Below are 14,514 nucleotides of genomic sequence, written 5' to 3' on the forward strand. Positions count from 1 at the left end.
CACAACACCTCACTTAAGATTTACAAACTGGAATAGAGCCTGAAAGTTTTTAGACGAATATGTCATTTTTTTTTGTTATTTTAAAAGTTATTACACTTTAAAATATGTGACACCATTAGCAAATAACACAATTTAGCAATTTTTGAATCAGTTTCTTCCAGTATTAGCACATTTTTAGCAGAGCTAATATCAACACTTTGTATCAAAGGTAGAACTTGGCTTTAATGAACTGCTCCTGCCTAGTGTCCTTTAATATAATTCATTCTTATCTTCTTTTCTCTCCGTGTAAGTATATCTGAAAGATGGTATGTGACGTCATCATTTATTTTGTATCGGTCTTTTTATGGTTGCTGATGTCAAGGTTGCAGCTTAATGTACTTTAATTTAAAAGGACTTTTCAGTTTTCCTGATTTTCAGTGGTAAGCTGTATTCACAATTCTATGTTAATCCCCGATTATCATGTGGCCTTTTTCTTTACTTTTGTTCTGTCAAGGCTAATTTTTTTATTTTTTGGGTGTCCTTCTACGTTAGAAACTACTTCATACTTTATATATTGCAAAGATTTAAGGTTATTAAGAAGTTTCTTGAAATATAACCAATGTTGCAAAGTTGTTCTTCCGAACATGAAAGTCCTTGTGGAAATATTAAGAGGTGATCTAAATATTGTGCTGTATATGTCGCTCAGAGGGAAAGCTAGCGATACAAGAAAATCTCTCTCAGAGAATTATAGGTTTTTCATTGCCGATAATAGACATGGATATAACTGATAATATAATCAATATATATTGATCATTATAAACTGCTACACCAAATAGACTAATTTATTCACTTGTTTCAGACTTTTATACAAAGCTATACAAGGGTTACCTGTACATAATCATCATCAATTTTGAACTGACAGACTACATGGAAGGCAACTAATCAACAGCATTCACTGTCAGTACTTTGGGTACTCTTAAATGACCAGTTAGAGACATTTGACGAACGTTCTGACAGTAAAATTTGGCTTAAAAATGTGAATAGTGAATACTAAGCAATAAACCAAGTCTGCCTTCACCACACCTGATATAAACTATAACTTGTCTGCTCGTTCATATTCCAGCATATTCGATAACTTTTTAAATTGGCTAAACAGTGGTTTAGTACAATTTAAAATTTCTAGATTAATCCACATAGATCAACCAGATGTTTGCTAAATATTCGGTATAATTAAATTCATATTTCACCGTGTCACTTTGAGAACCATAGTAAACAGTAAACTAGTTTTTACTTTAACTCACTGGTGTTCATATGTGAAGTGAAGTTTTCCTTAAATATATTATATGGTTCATCTGCAAGAGACGCCAATGTCCTCGTTGGATGAATTTCAGTAGGTAAATTTAATTTCTTCGAGTTCTGTCTCTGATTGCACTGTTTTTGAGTAATTTGGAGTAAGATTGGTTTTGCAAGTTCAGAGGTGACAATATAGTAGCAAATAGGAAATACTTGCATTAGTAGACATCCATATCATTCAATGTATTTTTAAAAAGTGAAATATAAAAAACTAGCTCATACATTCATATAATAATATATATTTAACAGTTAGAATGTCATTGTTGTATATGTATATCATTGTTGATCTGTCATATTTTTGAAATATATATATATATTTATTGAACAAGTACTGTTGATGCATTTTTGTATCTGCCATAAATTTATGTTTCACAATTTATATTATTTTATTAACGTATGTTGTATTATGTGGACTAGAGCAAATTTTCAGTCAATAAAGTAGCTTTCGCCCAAAATATTCTCTATGTATTTGGGAATTACTCGACTAATAAGCTTAGACAACTCAACAGAGAAACCTGGTTTGTTCTGCATCTACTTGATACGAGTATAAACATGTTTCTTTTCAACACAGAAATATTAGTTGCTGAAATTAAGCTTCGATTTAATATTTAAATATTAAAATATTTAATATCTACACCACACTAGAAGAAACTGTATTTGTACGAGAAACTAGGCTATTCTTCATGGGAAAACTTGCTAACTAATTAAGATTTTGCATGTTAAACTCTTAATAAACTTTTCACTTCTAAAATAAAACTCACGCGGCAATTCTTTTGGAAGGAAATGCTCGGTACTCGCCCATGCTCTGTCTTTACTCAACTCTGATTTTCTTTGGATAAAATGAATACGCCCATGTCTCAAATACGTGCTTCTCACAAGTCTAAATAATTCATGGCACTATCTATTAGAAATATGCATAATCAATTGAATAACATTAACTTCATGAAAGCTTCAAGTATCTCAGTGGTAAGTCTGTGGACTCATTCGCTAAAAGCTAGGTTGTGCACGTCACATATAGTCCTAAAAATAAACAAACGAAACTGTAGCAAACACGTTATAATATAACATCGTCTACATTCCCCAATGCTTCCCTGGAAGTGGAGAAAAAATATGTTTGATTCAACACAGTTTAATTAGTCTTAGGTCTCGTGCTTTCATCTGAAAAAAAAATTGAGATTACAGTAACTGGTTTATTTTAAAACAAAACACAGTGTGGATTGTTTATTAGTGTTGACCAATTAGTTTAGCAGAATATTTATTATGTCAGTACTGGAGCGTTAGCTTTATTGTAACTGACATTCCAGAACTATCCATGATCTTTCAATGTCAAAATGGATCAAGCTTTGACATCGTAACAAACAAAATTTCAACCAAACATCATTCTCTGATCATGGACCACCATGAAGGAAAGCGAATATTCTACTTCATTTAAGTCACCAGTGACACTAGCCTCAGATGCTCCAGATCCATTTGCAGAGTGGGGAGATCTCTGTCAGAGGCAATAACAACACTTCTAATGCCCATTGCTATGGCTACCCAGTCATCAACATTGTATATTTTAACTATGTTCTCTTGACATGTTACCTATAACTTATGTTACTAAAGTCAAGAGATAAAAGTCCGTGATGACTAGAAAACCCACTTGTAGAGACAATTATACATTTAAAAACGGCTGGAATGGGTAGAGAAGGCACTAATAGAGGAGCGAACAACACTTCGGCCTTCTTCGGTCATCGTCAGGTTCACAAAGAAAGAAAGAGGTAACTGACTTATAGCTGACCATATGTTTGAAGTCGGTTGTGTAATTGAGTGTAGGAATGTAGAGGGCGCGCTTAGATCTTGGATACATTTATTAATATAGTATAAAGGTATTCCTTTATATTGGTTTATCTTGGGCTTGAATTGTTGTATAACGACTGTCCCTAATTTAGCAATGTAAGACTAGAGGGAAGGCATGTAGTCATCATCACCCACCGCCAACTGTACGGCTATTTTTTTACCAAAGAATAGTGGGATTGACCGTACATTATAAAGCCCCACGGCTGAAAGGGCGAGCATGTTTTGGCATGACGATGATTCGAACCAGCGACCCTCAGATTACAAGTCAAGCGCCTTAACCACTTGGCTATGCTGGGCTGCTAGACTAATGAATTCCCCATACCGCGGGTTCGATTCCCCTGTCACACCAAACGTACTCGCCCTTTCAGCCGTGAGGGCGTTATAAAGTTACGGTCAATCCCACTATTCGTTGGTAAAAGAGTAGCCCAAGAGTTGGCGGTGGGTGGTGACAACTAGCTGCCTTCCCTCTAGTCTTACACTGCAAAATTAAGGATGGCTAGCGCAAATAGCCTTCGTGTAGTTTTGCGCGATATTAAAAACAAACAATTCCCCATATAGTAAAAACTTTCATAAAGGAATTTATCAGCACCAAAAAAGAATGAACTTTTCAACGTGAGACCAGTGTGAAAATATGAACTATTGTGAGTTTTAACTGCATAATTAATATAATATACATACCAAACTCGTGTAAGTAAGCGCTTTTTGCCGATGTATAATTCCATCAACAATGCAACTATTCTCATAGTTTGTAATGTGTAAAAGTATATAACTAAAATGTACGAACATATGTTTAATTTTGCATTTTGAAATGGCTATTAGTGTGCAATGTGTATAGTTGGCGTAGTTGAAATATAAAAATTCAGAATTAAAATACACAAATGCGTGCAATTCCTGATTACGAGAAACCCACTTTAAATAAAAATGTATCTCAAGACGGCTGGTATGGGTATTAGTACTTTAATTAAAAGAAATTAGAGAACAACATTTCGACATTTTAAGGTCATCTTCACGTTAAAAATCTTTGTTACAAATGGTTGTAAGTTTTTAATCGAACCAATTGTAAGTGATATACATATATAACTGTTAAAAGACATAAAAATGTTGGAATACGTAGAATTACAATAGAAACTGTGCTTTCTGTATTTTCTTCTCAATTCGCATTTGTTAAAAAATGCTTATTTTAAACTTATTATTTTGCATTCAAGTGTGTATATTTCAGTACGTGTATATATATGTGTGTGTGTGTGTGTGTGTGTGTGTGTGTGTATGTATATGGATATTTTACACGAAAAGTTTTATTTTCAGCAAAAATTAATGGAATAGAATCAGCTCGTTATTTCGTTTCCTAAAAGACTACCATATATAAGTTGAGTATGTGATATATCGTGTCTATGGTGTTTACTGTACGTATGTATCTTTTACGTGCATAGACATATCACTGAATGTTTTACGATGTCTCTCTCAGTTTCAGTGTTTAGCGTCATTCAGGACTTGAATGTGTGCCTCCATTGGGTCGCTAGATGTTCAAAACTGTTCGTAAACTGAGAGAGAGGTTTCCTGTGGTAATATATGTGTTAGACACGTACCTGTAATTGCTCCCACAATCTAGTAGCGTAATTCCTAGATCTTATTTACAACACAATGTAACAAGTTGAACACTTAAAGTTTGAAGAACTGAAACTATTCCCTGAATACTGTTATTTTTATCATTAATCCTTGTACACGAACACTTGGGTAGAGTTTCGTGGTGAACTAAATTCTCCTTATAAATACCAGGTGGTTAAGGTACTTCACTCGTAATCCGGGGGTCACGTGTTCGAATCCCCGTCACACCAAACATGCTCGCCCTTTCAGCCGTGGAAGCGTTATAATGTAACGGTTAATCCCACTATCCGTTGGTAAAAGAATAGCCTAAGAGTTGGCTGTGGGTGGTAATGACTAGCTACCTTCTTTCTAGTCTTACACTGCTAAGTTAGGAACAGCTAGAGCAGATAGCCCTCGTGTAGATTTTCGCAAAATTCAAAATAAACCAGACCTTATAGATAAGTGTTAAGACCTATACATAATTTTCTTGATGCAGAGAATATGAATCAGGTTGTGATAAATCTCAGTGGAAAGTTCTTGATCGAACGGACTTTGCCTGTATTTACTTTTCTGCGATATCGACTTTCGGGAGTGGTTCGACCCACAAATTGATGTCACTGGTGTTTGCATCTGTCTAGAAAATGGAATGTATTATGTTCAGCCTGGGTTTATCCGAGTTTGTATTGATGTCTGCTATAATGGCCAACAAACATTAATCGTTGAGTTGAGGAATTTTATCAGAAAAAAAGCATAGTTTGACTCAATTCTGCTGACAATTATCTGTTCTTCCAGTTTGTGTATGGAAATTTCACTAGTTGTCCCAATTTCTGACTTCCAACACCAGCACCATCAGGAGCAAAAAGACAGCAGTACTTGCAGAAAGCACCCTTTGCATACTGACTGTAGAGTAGCCATCTCCACTGTGAAAGCCAACGATGGGGGGGGGGCATAATCACTCCCTTGCTTCCAGGCATTCCAGGAGACATTTTTTTGGTTTCAGCGTTTATCTAAAGGAGACAGAAAGACATAATTCTAATTAAGTTATTTTGCACATAGGAAAGTTTGTTATGAGAGTACAATAATCTCGAAGAGAAAGGCTTAGAGCTGTACTTCAAAGAGCAGGCCTAACATCCTGTGGCTGTAGGCCTATAATCACTAGCAGCAATGAATATTCAGTCTGAAACTCATCAGAGTGTTTGCATGATTTTTTATACAAAATTAATATAATGAGGAGTCGACTTACCTGTTTACCAATGCTGACATCATCAGAAATGTAATTTCCAATGTCCCAGACTGGACCTGAGGTGGTAGTAGCAGCACTGGTAGAAGGCCACGGTGATGACTCTGACAATTCAGTTGACAATTCCGATTCAACCTGATTGGCTGCAACAGATTGATTAGGTTAAGCCTTATGAATGGGTTTAAAGAATCTATGCAGTGTCTTTTGCTTTTTCAGGATTCACATAGTGAATGATTGTTTGTCGCAACTTCTGTTTGTCAACGTCACATCCACAGTACCATTGGCGCCATCTATAGTGAATGATTCACCATAAATGGCGCCGATAGTACTAGGTTTGTGCCATGGTGCTGTCAGCCTGCCACGGTGCCACCCATTGTTTATTTGTGAAGTTAATTATTGAAATCCAAGGAATCTGAACATACACTGTCCGTAATATTTTAATACAGATTATAGACCCTATACATATATTTTGCACTCTCTTGAGTGACTCTATATTTTATATGTTGATGTCAGCCTACTTTGCTGGGCCTGATAACATATATTATATTTATAGGCCTATATATTTATTTATGATCAAAAGAATGAGACAAACATCTCAGTGTGCCATTCTGAAATTTGCCAAAAAGGTGGTCTCAGGATGCATAATTCAGGCTTTTCTTTTATGTTTTTATTTAAAAATTACCCGGGAAACATGCCCCCCTATCATGGCTTCGCGCCTGCGGCGCTTGCATCAAGCACTCAAATTAACCCCCCCCCCCCAATGGCCATTTCTGCCTACGCCCCTGATAAACCCAGTTAAACATTTTTATCTTTCTTCATCATCGATGGTTTAATAATAATTATTTTAAGTTTTATGTACCAGTACCAGTGAAAAACTTCGCCCTTCTTCCTAGGTAGCTTATTAATTATTATCTTAAATATTGTGCAACAGTGAAAAACTTTACCCTTCTAAATCTGAAAAGAAAAACGCACACTATACCTAGCATTTTCGCATACCATAGACTTACTGCATTTTCAATGTACAAAATGTTCAAGTCTTGCACGTTGTTATGGGCTTATAACTTACATATTGATCCAAGGATACCTTAGAATACGACAGATACAATAATATCTGTTTGTTTGACTGTCTTGTCTTGTTTTCAGCATGTACAAATTCATATAGAACTAACAGGTAATATTTCGGTAACCCTCAAGGTCGGAAAATGAAGAGTCTATGGCCACAAAGGATACTGAATTCAACTTAATGTTTTGTTGACAAATCTCACATCATAACAAAAATGTTTCTATCCCGTACTATCATAGCCTGACTTAGATATAAACATTGGACTGAAAAAGACATATGAACTATCGAAACTAGTTTCCATTTAAAATCGGTATTTTTCCATTTATGCGGAGCTAAACTTTACACCGTATTGTAAATGCCGATCATGAGCTTAATGGCAAGGTAATATAATTTTCAAGTATATTTTGGTGTTTCTTGTTTGTCAATTTTTAAAATATGTTAAAAGCATCGTTCTTTTTTAAAGTATTAAAGATATAAAGTGTATTAATACTATAATGTTAAAGTAAATTTTAAATGTCACCCCGACAAAGCTATGATTTCTTATAAATTTAACATTTAAATCTTTTATTAATGCAGACGGCGCTTTCAATACCCTGATAATCCGATGTGTGTTTGTTGGTGTTTAGATTTTCTGTACAGTGGGATGATGTAACTTATATTGGAAAAATTAAGTTAAACACTATTTATTTTAGTTTTAGAGCTTGCTTGCTAACTTCTGAAAATTAGAAGATTATGTTCGGATATGAATAGCGAAGTTATTTTGTGACGTTTGACTTTGATTTGTGAGTTCTAATTTCAAAAGTTGTTTTACTTACTTACATTATAGTATCAGTATTAAATTATAAGTGCTTATTTTCTTAAATTTTCATTTACCAAAGAGATTGTTGTTTGTTAACGCTATAAATTATGCCAAAGATATTTATGCAAACTATTTTAAGCACGGATTTTTTTGGTACTTGTATAGAATTTCCCCACTAACACTATATATTACTGGGGAAATTCTGTACAAGTACCAATTTTTCTATAACATTTAAACTCTGATAATATATGTAACTATGCATAACGATGTGGAACCTACAGGTCTATCTCGGCTGTTCCGTCCACTAAACTAATTTAAAATAATTTTTTTTAATCATAAAGTCAGTCCTTATCATTAATATACTCATCAGGCTTTATTCTTTCTTTTTTTTTTAAACACTTAAATTTACTGCCTGTACAACATCTGAAGGCAACTCATTCCAAAGGCCAACCACCTTATTAGACAATTGAAAATGTCTTAGCTGAAGATCACTCCTACCCTGTCAAAATTTACACTTGTGTCCCCTAGTCCTACTATTATCCCTGTTAAATATGATAGTAGGTTAAACACCTCAATCAGATTCCCCCCTAAGTAATTTTTTCAAGAGAAATAATTTGAGAGATTTTAGGCTCTCCTTATATGACAACCCCTTCATTCCAGGTACTGTTGAAGTAACCATTTCAACAATTCAGTGTTTTTCCTAAGGTAAGGATCCCAAGACTGAACACAATGTTCCAAATGTGTCCTAATCAAGTGACCCATACAATGAAAATATAACCTCTTTAGGCTTGTATTCAATATTTATGTAGATACAACTTAGAATCCTATTTGCCCTATCACTAACAATAGCTCGCTGCTTCAATGGCTTTAGAGACTGGTGAAATATTACATCAAGATCTCTGTCTTTCATAACTGTTAAGGTTATTCCCATCCAAATCATGACAACCCACATGTATTATCTTGTATTTATTATAATTAAAACCCATCTTCCATTTATCTGCCCAACTCACTAAATGTTCTAAATCCTTTTGTAAATCAGTAGCATCCTCTTTCTACCTTGCAACACTCAATACCTTAATATCATTATCAAATTTAACTAATTTATTTACTATTTCTTCATTTATATCATTGATGTAAATCAAAAAGACTAAAAGTTCTACCACTGAGCCCTGAGGTACCTTACTTGTAACATTAATCCAGTTTGACTGAACTCCACTTATAAATAAAAACCAACAAAAAACTTCTCCTTTCTTCCATCCAGCCACTCTTCTATCAAATTTTTCAACTTATCCTCCATACCTATGGTGATTTCTTCTTACAAGCCTTTTATGTGGTACCTTGTCAAAAGTTTTCTGAAAATCCAGATAAACCAAATTTACACTCTTGCCATTACCCACACAAGCAGTAATATTTTCAATGAATTTCTAAAGATTTGTATGCCAAAATTTTCCCTTAGTGAAATCATGTTGACTGGCCAATAAAATGCTAAAACATCTTTTAATAGATTTTGCAGAACATTTCCCATAACTGATATAAAACAAATTGGTCTGTTATTACCAGGACAAATTTTATCACCTCTCTTGAAATGATAAATTATATTAGCTTACTTCCAGTCTTCTGGTACCTGACCACTATTCAAGGACTGACAACAAAAAAATAGTAGCAAGTGGCTCACATGTCCAATCTTTAACCTCCTTCTTCAAAATGCTTGGGAAAATATATCTGGCCCAGTAGCCTTATCATTCAATTTATTCTTAGCCAGCTCAGAATTAATGCAGTCATCTTATTTAAAAATAACATTTGTTTCATTACAAATGCTAGTAATACTACACATTGTAGCTAAGCTGTAGCAGCACAGAATTGATTGTGTACTAATAAATGAATTAATTAAAACTTGTTGAACTTAGTGTCATGTCACAGATAAATCTTGCAATTTAAGACTTAAAGCATTAGACATATTTAGTTTTGGTAGGACTTCAGTGACAGAAATGGTAAAGTTCAAATTGTAAATTTAACAAAAAGATGGATGCAAATCTGGATGAAATGTTTGGGACCTTGTAAAACCAAAACTTACAAAAAAAAAAAAAGGAAGGCTTGGAACTTATGAAATTAGGTTTTAATTTATAGTAGTACTGAAAATACTGCCTGGTTTCTTAATTTCTACTGTGTCTGAAATGTTGTTCATTTGAAGTATTATGAAAAACATCAATTCATGTGTTGTTTTGGAGATTTGACTTAGAGACCATTACATGGATGTCATGTGTTTGATAACAGAACTTAATTATTAAATCATTATAATACAGTAATTAATACTTATAGTAGGTTGAGCTTGTGTCTTTATATAAGCAGTATTAATAGACTTTCAGAAATATAGTATTAAGAGCTGGTAAGTTCTAGCTGCAGAGACAAAGGATTGTAAATTCTTAAGGCATTATAACTTTGTACTCAAGGTATTACCTGTTATTGTCTGTGTTGTAACAGTAAAATATATACCTGATATTATTGGGTCTTCCTTCTCAGCATGTAATCTTAAAAAATAGTCTTTGATATACATATCTCAGTCTAACTAATCGCATAATAGTTATAGTTTGACAATGTTGCTAGCCTGTGTGTTTCACCTCTGTTACAGATTTAATGTTTGAACCAAATTAAAACTTATAATAATGAATGTGAGTAAAAAAAATCATAACCAATAATGTTTACAAAATGGTGAGATTTTTTTTGCTTCAGTACATAATATACTTTTATATTAAAAACAGTTCTGTGAAGAGCTGAACATTATAGCCTTACATTATAGTTAACTTAATTTTCATGTTAAATTTTATTAAATTATTCATATTATTTTAATTATTAGTATTATAGAGAAGTTATGGATAAATGATAACCCATTAATTCTCTGAACCTATATACAGTAATCTAGTTCACTCAAAGACAAAGGGTGAAATTTGTTTTCATTTATAGATATTTTATTATTATTGTAATATTTTATTTGTTTACTTTCGTGTTGTAATGTTAATTCACATTTAAGGGACTTTAGTCTTCATGTTAGCACAGCTATGTAAGGAACTATACTTAGGATCTTTCTAGCTTAGGTATGTGATGTTAATTTCTTATTTATGTCAAGGATAAAGAAAGTGAAAGAAGACCCCTACCCACATACACAATTATAAACAGATTGGCACCAGTGGTATAATTAATCTATTTGTATTCTCCAAGGCCAAGACTTTACAATGATCTCTCTTTCAATTGAATTTAAGTAGTTAATAACAAAACAGTTTTTGAACTACTGAAATGAAAGTCTGTCATGTGCACATGTTTGTTCACTGTTTGTAATGTGTACACTGCCATAGCTATATGCACACTGTGTCCTCCTATAGAGCTCTGCCTCGTGAGGTTGGGTATTTCAAGATTCATATTAATAAAGGAACCTTAAAGCACTTTTTTTTCTTCTCTATTCAGTGTCTACAAAATAAACCTGTCAAATGAAAGAACTGAAAAATCTACTTAAGATGTATCCTTCAAATAAACCCTTGTATGTTGTTAATAAGTCTTCATATTTCCAATTGCAAACAGTATTATTCCTCACCTGTCATTATCATCAACTCTGTTAAGACAACATTTAAGTAAATTTTAAATAAGATAGATGTTATAATAATAATAATAAAATGATGTACACTAGATATTCAGCAAAGAGACAATCCCTAGTTTTAGAATACGATAACATATTTTGTTCAATAATTTTTTGAGTGAAAATAAAACATCATTAGACTAGGAACAAAATATAATATTTTACTTAATTTTTTAGTAAGTTACTGAGTAAGAAATTATATTTTATTTTTGAGGACAGTCACATTTTTTTAAATATTTATTTTATTATCACTAAATAGATTTTTTTACATTAAACATCTGTACTATCATTGGTTCTAGCATACAGGAATTATCCTTTTTTATTTATTTTTGCTCCTAACCTATAAGTGTCCTCCACAACATACATGTGCAGTAACATAAATGTTTTTATTAGATGAGCTTTTGTGCTTTACTACACAAGTTTTCTTCACTATTAATCATGATAGCCAAAGAAAAAAACCTATACTGATATCTCTTTATTTTCTCAAAAACCTTTGAACTGTTGATGGTTTTTTTAAACATTAAATGTTTTACCATGTAAAATATTAAATGTAATTAGTAACTTGGAAGCAGAAGAAATGGGTGGTGCCACTTTGGGATTTTTAGCACTTTTAATTTTCCTACTTTTTTATTGGCTTCCCTAATTTTATTTAAATATTCTAAAAATGCCCTTATTTTAAAAAATCTGCAGTTTTCTACAAGTTTACATTGTTTTTTAAGATACTTATAGCTCTTAATTAATTATAATTTTGCACTTTATTAATTTCTAGCTGGAGTACTTGTTCCCTGATGGAGGTTATGTAAATTCATGATTAATGAAAGATTATCTTAGGACATAAAAGTTACTTTATATGTAATTATAAAAATGTGAAGCTGCAAATTTACATATATCTTTGCAAGAATTCAACAAATGTTTATGCTAAATTTGGTGAAGGTCCAGCCACAGGAGGTGAGATAGTGGTAAAAAATGCAAAACTGAAAATTTGTATTTGCATGGGCCTAATAACTTCATACCAGATTTAGTGAACATAACATCCACACACCTTGTAAAATAGTTACATATAAGAGACTACATCCTCCCCACTAGTACAGTGGTAAGTCTACAGATTTACAATGCTAAAATCAGGGGTTTGATTCCCCTTGGTGGGTTCAGCAGATAGCCCGATGTGGCTTTGCTATAAGGAAACACATACACATATGAGACAGTACTGTTATATTTCTATAAATACAATATACAATGGACTTTAGTGTTATATAAATTACTAGTTGTAGCTCTTTGTCACTTTGATTGATACCATCAAAAACTGTCTAAAAATTCAATAAATATAGTTACATGATCCCTAGTATAATTCTTCAGGTTTGTACAAATACTTGTTTTGTTTCTGGTTTTTCCCTAAACCCCTCATTGTTTCTTGGGTGTGAACAGTGAGACTACTGCTTGTTTCTTGGTTGTCACTATGTTAAATTTAGCTTTAATTATTGTTTATAAACCATTCCCCATGAATTTAACAACATGCAACATAGTCTGAGCTCCATTTGTCCCGTGCCTTTTATTAAAAACTGTTTTTTTATTGACCACTGTGATTCAGGTATTCAGACATCATTATCTCAGTTTAAAGACATTGCTAAAAAAATGTGTGTGAAATTTATTAATCTCAGTGACTTCCAAATGTGTTTTTTGTCTGTGATTCTCTAGCCATCGTATTTTATACAACTGTGTTTTGTGTGTAAATGACTTCTGTAATAGAATGGTACTGCACACTGACACATTCCAAGTTAATGTCACCTTGCAGTAGGAAGTAATGCAAATAAGTGATACACATATGCATGCTTGCCCTTTGACCTTCTTTTTTAGTATTATCATTTATATTTGTTACATGTGGCACTTATTTGTATGATTATCCAGATTTAAAGAATGTGGAAAGCCAAAGCTAAAATAACATTATTATTTTGTACTTCCACAGTAGTTACAATGAGTGGTTTTATCAGAAGAGCCACAGCTTAATTTCTTTTCTTTGCTTTTTATATAAATAACTGTAACTTCTATGATTAATAGTATAAATACTATTACATAATAAGGATTACAAAACCATTAGATCAATGGTTTTCAACCTTTCTTTCAGCTGAAGGACAGCTTTGTATGATATTAACTTTTTCAAAGTTCATTTAAACTAAATTGTATAATAATATAGTTCAGTAGCTATGTTTTAAAGTGAATTCCTTCAATCATCTTGTGGCCTGACTGAAATCTCTCTGTGGATTGCTACCACCCCAAAGACTAGTGGGTGAAAATTACTATTTTATATCATTTGGCACTAAAATCACTTTTCATTTTCCCAAAACATTGTATCTTCTGACTATATGAAAAATCCAACCCATCAGAGTTCCACATTAACAGTTCTGAAGCTTATCCAGACTTGCTTGAGGTCTATATTACCCTTTTTAATATAATGGATAATTACTGATTCTGTTATGAATTTATAGGAATTTTTCTGGTGTTCTTATTTGGCCATTAACAGAGTGCATATTTTTTTACGTGGTTAGTTTAGACTCTTAAAGCCAGTTTCTATAATGAACTTTTCCTCCCTGCTAGATTTTTCCCTGTTTGAATAAAATGGTCCAGTTAAAAAAAACATGAAATTAAATGCCTCAAATATTAGGTTGTCATTATAACCATAAAATGGTAAATTTTAACCCTTCCTGAGCAAGGAGGTTATAATACACATATTGGCAGATAAACTAATCAAATTAAAATAAAACTTTCTAATGACCTGTCCTGTTAAGAGACTTAACTTGATTTTGAAAACATTTTCTGTGAAGATAGTGAAGTCTTTTCTTTCACTATGAATATCATGACTTTATATTCATTATAAACAGTAGTAAAAACTCTCAAGTGCAACAGGATGCTATCTTACCTTGTATCTAATTGTATTACAGTACAGCAGGATTCCATCTTATCTTGTATTTACTTGTAATAGAGTACAGCAGGATGTTATCTTACCTTGTATTTATTTGAATTACAGTACAGCA

General features: G+C 32.7%; 1 protein-coding gene across 5 annotated transcripts in view; it reads left to right on the plus strand.

Moving 5' to 3' along the window:
- Positions 1-7,650: 7,650 nt before the first annotated feature.
- Positions 7,651-14,514, plus strand: part of LOC143225318 (phosphatidylserine synthase 2-like) — a 48,042-nt gene continuing 41,178 nt past the window's right edge. For all 5 annotated transcript variants that reach the window (XM_076454469.1, XM_076454467.1, XM_076454470.1 and 2 more), the window contains exon 1: positions 7,651-7,840. The gene's annotated coding sequence lies outside the window, so the exon portion shown is untranslated. The remainder of the gene's footprint in view (positions 7,841-14,514) is intronic.

The sequence above is a fragment of the Tachypleus tridentatus genome, chromosome 9 (genome assembly GCF_004210375.1).
Source record: "Tachypleus tridentatus isolate NWPU-2018 chromosome 9, ASM421037v1, whole genome shotgun sequence".
In the NCBI taxonomy this organism is placed as follows: Eukaryota; Metazoa; Arthropoda; class Merostomata; order Xiphosura; family Limulidae; genus Tachypleus; species Tachypleus tridentatus.